Source organism: Octopus bimaculoides, chromosome 20 (assembly GCF_046866305.1).
Source record: "Octopus bimaculoides isolate indiv1 chromosome 20, ASM4686630v1, whole genome shotgun sequence".
Classification (NCBI taxonomy): Eukaryota; Metazoa; Mollusca; class Cephalopoda; order Octopoda; family Octopodidae; genus Octopus; species Octopus bimaculoides.
In genome coordinates this window covers 46,629,949-46,641,411 of record NC_142947.1, presented here as the reverse complement: position 1 = coordinate 46,641,411, position 11,463 = coordinate 46,629,949, and the positions used below count along the sequence as shown (strand labels likewise).

The window sequence follows — 11,463 nt, the reverse complement described above, 5'->3', positions numbered from 1 at the left end:
GTACAGACACACATACACACACACACACACATTCTTACACAAATCATGCACATATGCACACACAAATATATTTTGGTGCTGACATTCTTATGCGATTAAGAAGTTCGCTTTGGAATCACATGTATAGGGTTTCAATCTCATTGCGAGACAGCTGTCGGCGTGCTAGATCATTGACCTTATGAGTAAAATCGGTCGATGGGAACTCAAGAAGTCTGTGGCACATGTGTGTGTGTGTGTGTGTGTGTGCGTGTGTATAAACGATAAAAGATATATATATATGTATGTATCTTTTATGTTTTATTTGTTCCAGTCAAATAGACTGCGACCATGCTGGGGCACCACCTTGAAGAATTTTAGTCGAATGAATCGACCCCAGTACTTTTTTAAGCCTGGTACTTATTCTATCGATCTCTTTTACTAAACTGCTAAGTTACAGGAACATAAACTCACCAACACTAGTTGCCAAGTGGTGGTGGTGGGACAAACAGACACCAAAATACACACACACACACACACACACACACACACACACAACGGGCTTCCTTCAGTTTCTGCCTACCAAATCCACTTACAAGGCTTTGGTCTGCCTGAGGCCATAGTACAAGACACTTGCTCAAGGTGCTATGCAGTAGGACTGAACCCAGAACCATGTCGTTGGGAAGCGAGCTTCTTACCACACAGCCATGCCTGCACTGACATATATGTGTACACCACCACCACCACCACCACACAACAGCTTGACCTCTGAGCTATGGTTGTAGTGACAAGTTTTAATCCCACCCTTTAGCATACACCCACACCCACAACTTACCTTCAATTCTTAATCCCTTGATTTCTTCCTAACTTTGAAAGACAGCTCCTTCCATCTCCTCCCTGCTGTCTTCCTCCTCTTCACTCCTCCCTCCCTACCACACCTTCCTCCTCCTCCCTGTCCTCCTCCTCCTCCTCCTCCTCCCTGTCTTCCTCCTTGTCCCTCTCTTCCACCTCCTCCTCCATCCTCCCCGTCTTCTTCCTCCTCTTCTTCTCTCTCCCCTCCTTCCCCTCCCTGCCTTCCTCCCCTCTTCCGCCTCCCTCCCTGCAGCACCAACCCGTTCAATAATGCTTTCCCCAAGCATCCACAGGTTCAACCCTAAGAAGCAGAAAGACATACAGACAGACGCGCGCACACATCCAATCCAGAGTCTGGGATGTGACACTCTTCATCCTACTCTCAGTTGATGGAACTGCAGTCATGTTGCAGGGTTCTAACACACACCTATAAAAAGGGAGTGTAATTGCACTTGCGGCAAAACAAATACCACAAGGGACTTCGTTTGTAAAACATTTATTTGATTTTTGCTTTTGCCAGAGTTGATATCTTTTTCCTGATACATATTGGTAAAAATATGCAGATATACACACACGCACATATACACATAAATATATAAACATACATGCATACACACATACATATATATACATGTCCATACATCTATGCAATTATGCACAGACACACATGCAAACATATGTATAGATAGTCATATCTACATCCATACTCATAAATACATGCAGATAGATATACATACATGAATATATACAAACATACACACACATATACAGCTATCTATCTACCTATCTATTGCTATACCTATCTATCAAACAATCTATCTCTATTTGTCTGTCTGTCTGTCTCTCTACCTATCTATCCGTCTGTCTGTCTGTCTGTCTCTCTCTATCTACCTACCTACCTATCTGCCTGTCTACCTACCTACCTGTCTGTCAGTCTGTCTGTCAGTCTGTCTGTCAGTCTGTCTGTCTCTCTATCTATCTACCTACCTACCTGTCTATCTCTCTATCTACCTACCTACCTACCTGTCTATCTGTCTGTCTATCTATCTATCTATTTATTTGTCTATCTGTCTGTCTGTCTGTCTATCTATCCATCTATCTGTCTGTCTGTCTGTCTATCTATCTATCTATTTATTTGTCTATCTGTCTGTCTGTCTGTCTATCTGTCTGTCTATCTGTCTGTCTGTGTCTATCTTTGGGACTAGTTTCTGCACAGTTACCATCTGCCAACTTTAATTCACATAACCGGAGTTATGGTAAAAGATGTTTGTCTAAGGTGCCATAAAGTGGAACCATGAGATTGCAAAGAGAACAACTTTGACCCTGCAACAAGCATTTCTAGAAGATGAAGGCATCATGGATTCTTTACATTCCTGTCTGGTTCTGTGAATTTCCTCAAACTCAGGTAAAGTTCCAAAAATTTCATCTCTCTTGTATTTTGGATTTGTTTCACATAATGAAGAATATGCTAGAATTGTTTGATCTAATTATGGATATATAGCTAATTAGGAATATATAGCTAATTATCGACATATTACTAATGAGGAATAAATATCTAATTATGGAGATATTGGTAAAGTTATATTCATAGAATTTAAAGTCTGAGCAGATTTTATTCTTCTTTGACTTGTTTTAATCATTGGACTGTGGCCATGCTGGGGCACCTCCTTGAAGGGTTCAGTCAGAAAAAATTTACTGCTATACTATTCTTTTTAGAGTTTGGTATTTATTCTATTGGTTGTCTTTTGTTGGACTGCTAAGTTATGAAAACATAAACAAACCAACACTGGCTGGCGGTGGGGAAAAATGCAAAGACATGTACACATATACAGGTGCACATGCACATATGCACATGTACACATGCATGCACATATGCACATGCACACACAAACACACACACACACATATATCATCATCATCGTCATTGTCATCGTCATCATTTAATGTCCGTTTTCCATGCTGGCATAGTTTGGACGATTTGACTGAGGACTGGTGAGCCAGAAGGCTGCACCAGGCTCCAATCTGATCTGGCAAAGCTTCTACAGCTGGATGCCCTTCCTAACGCCAACCACTCCGAGAGTGTAGTGGGTGCTTTTACATGTCACCAGCACAAGGGCCAGTCAGGCAGTCCTGGCAATGACCATGCTCAAAAGGTGTTTTTTATGTGCTACCTGCATGGGAGCCATTCCGGCGGCACTGGCAACGACCAAGCTCTAATGTTGTTTTTCACATGCCACTGGCACATGTGCCAGTAAGGCGATGCTATATAAATATATATATATATATATATATATATATATAAATGAACTTTAGATTAGTTTGTGACATAGTTTAATTTCTAAGACAAATTTGCTGTAGTTACCATGGAAAAAAACAATTCTCTCTTACATATAAATAATATATGGGACAGAACAGTGGTGTCCATTTCAGGAGCTGGTATAACTCTTGGTGCCAAAGTTTGGTGTGAACTAGGATCTTCCATGTGTGTTTCACTGCATGTCCCTTCCCATCTTTGCTTCAGGGAGTAGAGTTTTAGTTCTTTCAGACTCTCCCAGCAGCTTAAGTGATTCACTGATGCAATCTTCTTGGTACAGCACCACCGAACTGCCTTGAGTTGCACTCTCAATTTGACACTGTCGAGTAACCCCTAGGTGAAAACAATTGTTCAGGTGGCTCAGCAAAAATGTCTTTCATAGGAGCAACATAATTTCCTGGTCCTTTTTTTCTGAAAGTTCTCAGAATCCAGCCAGCCATTCTCTTGCACATTGCCACTAAATAGTGATATATCCATGAAGCGAAGCTTTGTAGTTCATACCAATCCCTATCTAGATATGTTTAACTCTGGGATTGCCACACCTTTTGGTCCAAAGTATCATTGTTACTGCATGTTAGCACTAGCTGACTAAAAGCAGAAGGCTTTAAATGTTCCTGCATCAAAATACATCTTGTTTTCGGCAACCATTTTATATATGACATCTAGATCTTCCGTGGAGGTGCAATGGCCCAGTGGCTAGGGCTGCAGACTCGCGGTTTCGATTCCCAGACCGGGCGTTGTGAGTGTTTATTGAGCGAAAACACCTAAAGCTCCATGAGGCTCCGGCAGGGGATGGTGGCGAACCCTGCTGTACTCTCTCACCACAACTTTCTCTCACTCTTACTTCCTGTTACTGTTGTGCCTGTAATTCAAAGGGTCAGCCTTGTCACACTCTTTGTCATGCTGAATATCCCCAAGAACTACGTTAAGGGTACACGTGTCTGTGGAATGCTCAGCCACTTGCACGTTAATTTCACGAGCAGGCTGTTCTGTTGATCGGATCAACTGGAACCCTCGATGTCGTAAGCGACGGAGTGCCAACAACAACTAGATCTTCCTGTCATCAATCTAACTGTTAGGATAGGCTGCCTGTGTTACTGATGTTAGAGCTACTACATACAGCAGCAGCACCAAGGCACTTCCTTGAGGTGCTACATTCACTAATAATGTCTCAGTAGGGAGGGTCACATTGGATGATACATGCTGGCTTCTCACTTTTAAGAAGTCATGTAACGACTCACCCAGTTTTCCAACTGTACCAAGTCCTTATAGCTTGTGACAATCAGCCACACACACACACACACACACACACACACGCACACACACACACACGCACCAATAGAGACACCATATTCTCTGTATACACATTATATACATACATATCCATACGTATCCATACAGATAGTATGTAAGCATTCTGTTTACCCATATATCCTCTCTATTAAAAAAAAAAACAGCAACAGAACTTTTAATTTAGAGGAAAGGCAGTGTGACATAATTAACATCGTTAATGAATACATCTTACGCCATTTCGTTGTTGTTTAAATATAGACATGTCAGATCTTTACAGGAAATTAGCCACACACCCTCTTCTCATCCATTTTTTTAAACTTTGCTCCCATATTCTGTATCTCTCTTTTACTCTTTTACTTGTTTCAGTCATTTGACTGTGGCCATGCTGGAGCACCACCTTTAGTCGAGCAAACCGACCCCAGGACTTATTCTTTGTAAGCCTAGTACTTATTCTATCGGTCTCGTTTGCCGAATCGCTAAGTTACGGGGATGTAAACACACCAGCATCAGTTGTCAATTGATGTTGGGGGGACAAACACAGACACACAAACATATATACACACACACACACACACATATATATATATATATATATATATATATATATATATATATATATATATATATATAAATATATATATATATATATATATATATATATATACATATATACGATGGGCTTCTTTCAGTTTCCGTCTACCAAATACACTCACAAGGCTTTGGTCTGCCCAAGGCTATAGTAGAAGACACTTGCCCAAGGTGCCACGCAGTGGGACTGAACCCAGAACCATGTGGTTGGTACTCTAGCATGGCTGCAGTCAAATGACTGAAACAAAAGAATAAAAGAATATAACACACACACACACACCCAAATACATATATACATATGTGTGTGTGTGTGTGTGATTATATGCATTCTACATAATTCTTCAGTGCCATGCAGTAACTGCAATCAGCTTGGCCTAATTCATAATATAAAATATTCTTCCAAAAATTGACACCAATTAATGAGATTTGTTATTTCTATTCCTATTCATCATCACATGTTCCTAGACTTTGATGAAGGCTTCTATGCTAGCATCGGTCTGCCAGGAATAACAGCCAAATCTGCAAGAAATCTCATTCTACTGTCTTAGAAAGAAAGATTAAGAGAAATTAAATAATAGAATGGGGGTGGGCGGCGGTGGGCGGGGAATGATGTAAAAATAATAAAAGTGAAATTTTTGTGGCTCCCTATCGTTTTATTGATGAAGGGGGGAAATATATGTCTATGTAACTCTATCTTCTGTTTAACTTGTTTCAGTTATTATACTGTGGCCATGCTGGGGCACTGCCTTGAAAAATTTTTAACACAATGAATTGTCCCCGGTAACTATTTCTTTTGGGCTCTTGTGCTGAAGAACTAAGTTACAGGGATGTAAATAAACCAACACTGGTTGTCAAGTGGTGGTGGAGGCTCAAAGACTCACAGAGACTCAAAGAAAAACACAGACACACACAGAGACACACACACACACACAGAACAGGCTTTTTTCAGTTTCTGTCTGACAAATCCATTCACAAGACTTTAGTTGGCCCAAGGCTGTTATAAAAGACACTTGCCCATGGTGCCACGCAGTGGGACTGAACCCAGAACCATGTGGTTGGGAAGCAAACGTTTTACCACACAGCCACGTCTATGCCTATATTTGAATATAAGATGGGATGGTGATGGCTGGAACATGATTGGTCTAAAATAGTTTTCATTAAAGTGTTGAAATGAGGTTTAAACAACAATAACGATGACAATGACAACAACAACAACAACAATAAAAACAGGAACAAAAATTGCTAGAACAACAACAACATCAATAACAGCAACAATAACTATGTCCGTGGAATCTCTTCAAATATGCAAGATTAATCCAAATTAATTACATTTTTTTATCTCGTTAATCGTTTAAGAGTTGAATTTTAAAAAATAGCTCATTAAAATATAATAATCACATTTTAAATTACATATTTCATTTTTTTTTTACTTCCTGTTTACGGTTGAACACAATTAGTTCTGGTAGTGGTGGTGGTGGTGGTGGTATTGATGGTGGAGCGTCTAGTTTGCAGTTCCTGATAAATATACACACACACACACACTTATATATGTATGTAAAGATGTATGTACACACACACACATATATATACATATATTTCTATATATATACACATACATATGTGTGTATATATATACACACACACACACACACACATATATGTAATCATTTTGTATTTCCTTAATTTTCCCCTCAAAATATTTCTGCACCAATGGATTTAACGATTAAATAGTTGTAATCCAGGGATTAACTTTTGGTCACATTTTTTTATCCCCTTCATTATATGACACCTTATTACCAAATTAAGCCCCTTGTCAGGGGTAAGCTGCCACCCACCTCCCCACAGTGCTTTATCTGTCAAGCTTTTAGCTAAATATTAGTTTTATTGTTGTTGTTTTGTTGCATTATGAAGATATTTATTAAAATGCCATCATTAAGGGCTGAAAAAGCAAAAAAGAAAAAAAATCAAGTAAAATGCTATTGGAATTGTATTACTTCTTGCATCAATATCTCTGTTTGTACATCTATCTATCTGTCTGTCCGTCCATCTATCTATTTATCTACATGCACACATATGTATGTAATGTACATATATACATATATGCATGCATATATATACTTGTATTCCTGTGTGCATGTGTATGTATAACATCATCGTCATCATCGTTTAACATCCGCTTTCCATGCTGGCATGGGTCGGAAGGTTTGACTGGGGTCTGGCAAGCCAGAAGGCTGCACCAGCCTCTAGTCTGATCTGGCAGAGTTTCTACAGCTGGATGCCCTTCCTAATGCCAACCACTCCGTGAGTGTAGTGGGTGCTTTTTATGTGCCACCGGCATGGGAGCCAGTCAGGCGGTAATGGCATATGCCACGCTCAAATGGTGCCATTATAAATATCAGTTCCATAGTCAGACACAATGGTTAGCAGAGTGAGCAGAGAGAGACCAGAGCAACGAAGTAGAGGGAACAATGCAGCAGAAGCAATAGGCAAATGCCAGACACAAAGTATGGCTTTGTCCTGTCTCGTCCCATAAACATTCTTTTTCCTCCATTTTACTTTGTACATTTCCCTGTTTACACAACTTCACCAACACAAAATAGTTATGTAGTGGCATCTTTGTTCATATTTCAAACCAAACTTTCAGTATCCAACAGGTGAATGCACCTATGGCCATAGAAATTATGTAAAATACATTCCTATTCTTTTTCTATTGTTTTTCATCAATACCAGCCCAACATGCCTAACATCATCTGCCACAACTGAGAACTTACATTGGTCCCTCAACATCACATTCCACGACAAATGCATGTGTCTGTGGAGTACTCAGCCACTTGCATGTTAACTTCATGAGCAAGCTGTTCCATTGATCAGATCAACTGGAACTTTTGTCCTTGTAACCGATGAAGTGCCAGGTTTTTTTTTTTTTTTTTTTACCTAAAAACATTTTATGGATCTTAAATTCAAATTGTTATTTCATAATTAAAAAGGTAACAAAGAACTAATTATTATTTCTCTATTTTCTTGTAGGAACTGAACAGCTGATGGTGGAACTTTCTTTTGGTCTGTCTGTGAAGGACCAAAGATAAAACTGAAGAAAGCATTCCAACATCTTAGACAGAATTCTAGGACAACAAACATGTGGAAGTATTGTTATCACATTTAAATCAAAGACAGCTTTGTTCAACTGCTCAGAAAGAATATTCAAATATTCAAATTAATATTTCTATTAAAAAATGATGTAACACAGTAAAATACTGGAACCATATCACAATAATAATACCAATGTTCTGATATGATATCAATATACTATAAACTATGTTATATATGATATTATTTTCCTTTTTTTAATAGCAGATAACCATATTGGAAACAATTATGATCTTATCAATGCTAAAACTACTGGTGATTATTAAGATATTAAAGTCAGATATAACACAATGTAATCACAGGTGTTGGTTTCTTTACACCCCCCCCCCCATACGGAGTGTTGGTTTCTAAGTTTGGTACAAAGCCAGCAGAGAGATATGTTGAATTACAACTCTGAAAGGATGGAAGGCAAAGTCCACCTAGGCAACAGTTGAACTCAGAACACGAAGACAAACGAAATGGCTCTAAGCATTTTCTCTGGCACACTAAGGATTCTGCTAGCTTGCAGCCTTGAATATTTACTGCATTTGGTGGTTATGCGATGTGGCGGTAGCTTGCAGTCTTGTGACGTCATATGGTAGACGGCCGACCCAACATGTTCTACACGATTCGTCTCTCTTCTTTCCGATGCTTGTATTGATATTTCGGGTCCAAAAACTTGGAAAGAAAAGCGTATTCTAGTTGCAGTAACGTAACAGGCCAAGGGAAGTTACTCTACTGTCAGAGTGTATAATTTAATCCCCTTAAATTAGTTTTTTTTTTTAGTTGTCTGCCTGTCTGTCTATTTCTCTCTCTCTCTCTCTCTCTCTCTCTCTATATATATATATATATATATATATATATATAGAGAGAGAGAGAGAGAGAGAGAGAGAATTAAGAACAGAGAGAGAGATAAAAAGAAAGAGAGAGGGGAAGAGAAAGAGAAAGAGACAGAGGGAAGAAAGATTCATGCATGTATTTATGTACGCATATAAGTTCGCATGCCTGTCTATCTATCTATCTATCTATCTATCTATGCATACATCCATACATGAGTTGGAAGGAAAGAAAAGCAGAGTAAGTGGTGACAGGCAGGAGGGAAAAGGCTGCAAAGCAGTGGAAAAGTAATATCAGTGATCCAGTGGACAGGGAATGGGTGAGAGAAATGGAGATGACAGGTGGATTGGTGGGTTGCAAGAGGGTGAGAAGAGAGATAGACGAACTGCGTTGGCAAAGTCGTTCAAAGGAGACGTAGGGATAGTTGATAGCACATCAGGGTGATAAATGTAAAACGTGAGTGGAGAGGGACGCGCGAGCTGGCAGAAACGTTAGCACGCCGGGCGAAGCGGTATTTCGTCTGCCGCTACGTTCTGAGTCGACTTTGCCTTTCATCCTTTCGGGGTCGATTAAATAAGTACCAGTTAAGCACTGGGGTCGATGTAATCGACTTAATTCGTTTGTCTGTCCTTGTTTGTCCCCTCTGTGTGTAGCCCCTTGTGGGTAGTAAAGAAATAGCACACACACACACACATATGAATACACATGCATGCATGTTTATGTATATTCACGAATATATATATATATATATATATATATATATATATATATATATATATATATATATATATATATATATATATGTGTGTGTATGTATGTATATATATATGTATATAGATACAAAATTAAGAGGAATGACCACCAAGGTGGACTCCTAGTATGCTAAAGAAAATACAAGCAACACATCTTAAAAATGCGGTTTGTGTAGAGTTATCTGCCATAACTCTTTAAATCTCATTGGATCCGTGTATCTGTTAATTCCTTCTGTGAACCAACAATCGAAAGTACGTTAAACTGAATGTAGGTAGGAGTTATAACCCTGCGCGCGTATGCGAAAGCAGGGTATTGTAGTCGGGCGTTTTACTCTATTTGTCTGTGTGTTTGCAAAATTACTGGAAAACGGCTGAACAGATTTTCACCAAATTTGGCAGAAACACTCACTGGGTGAGTGGCTAGAACTCATTAACAGTTGAATTAAAATGTTTTTTCTTTGCTCCATAGTCATAAACAATAAGCAGGGGAAATAACTCTTGTTGTCATTTTGTTGAAATACGAATTCATCTGAGAATACGTTTATCAAATTAAATTTTATTTTAATGTTATGTGCGCGCAGGATATGCATCACCCCCACCCGATGCCCCCTTTTTTTTCATTTTAATTGTTTTTAATGTGCCCTGCATAAAACGGTAATACACAACTGAATAATATAAAATGAAATAACGGTTTCAAATATGGACACACAGCCAGGAATTTTAGCAGAGCGGGGAAGTCGTTTATATCGACCACAGCGCTCATTCGGTACTTTACGTTAGCGACCCTGAAGGAATGAAAAGCAAAGTCGACCACGAAGTAATTTGAAATTAAAACGTAAAGAACAACCGGAAGAAACACCGCTAAGCATTTTGTCCGACTTAGCTAACGATTCTGTTACTTTACAAATATAAATGCATATCTAATAAATGCGCTACAGGAAGGGGTCGGAGTTGGTAATAGGGACTTCTTGGCCCAGGTGTGAAAGAGCATGAAATTTCATGCGTTTCATTCAAGGTGCAGGACACCAAAGAAAGTGTGTTCGATCCCGGGCGCTGAGATCCCTAGCAACGTCACAAATATCTGTCTGTCTGTGTATGTGTGTGTGTATATATATATATATATATATATATAATATAAAATATATATTCATGCATATACATATATTTGTATCTATACGCATATATCTATGTGCGTGTATGTACATATATGCATGTCTGTATGTATGTACATGTGTGTATGTGTGTGTGTGTATATATATATATATATATATACCTACACACACACGCATATCCTGACCACCGCAGACTAGATTCATGGGGACTCACAGCGGCGGCAAAAGCCTCTCTTTCTCACAATACCAAAAGCCAAATATTCTTTTTTCTTATTTCTAAGGTTGTTTCTACAGATATTCCGTAGAAACTATAGATGGGTTACGTGGCTGCTGATGAAGGGGCGACAACTCCAGATATATGGCATATACACTCATTACCCACTTATTTCTCCGATCTCATTGTTTGTTCACATGTGACGTCTCGATATGAAACGTTGTAGCAAAAATCAGTGCTGGCTCTAAGTTCTGTACAATGTATGTAGAAATAACCGTAACAAAACGATGTAGCAAGCGCTGCTGACGCAAGAAAACGTGGTACTGACTTATGAAGCCATTTAGTATATTTCATAGTATATTGTGTTTGCATAACGGAGTACCACCTACCTACAAACCT

At 39.0% G+C, this 11,463-nt stretch overlaps 1 protein-coding gene and 1 long non-coding RNA gene across 2 annotated transcripts in view; one reads left to right on the top strand and one right to left on the bottom strand.

Annotated features, from left to right (window-relative positions):
• LOC106881225 (ATP-binding cassette sub-family G member 4) overlaps nt 1-11,463 on the bottom strand; it is an 88,402-nt gene that overhangs the window by 76,240 nt on the left and 699 nt on the right. The window lies entirely within an intron of this gene.
• Nucleotides 289-8,461, top strand: LOC149131728 (uncharacterized). The gene is made up of 2 exons (XR_016237697.1): nt 289-2,233; nt 8,051-8,461. It is a non-coding gene; the product is annotated as an uncharacterized LOC149131728 (long non-coding RNA).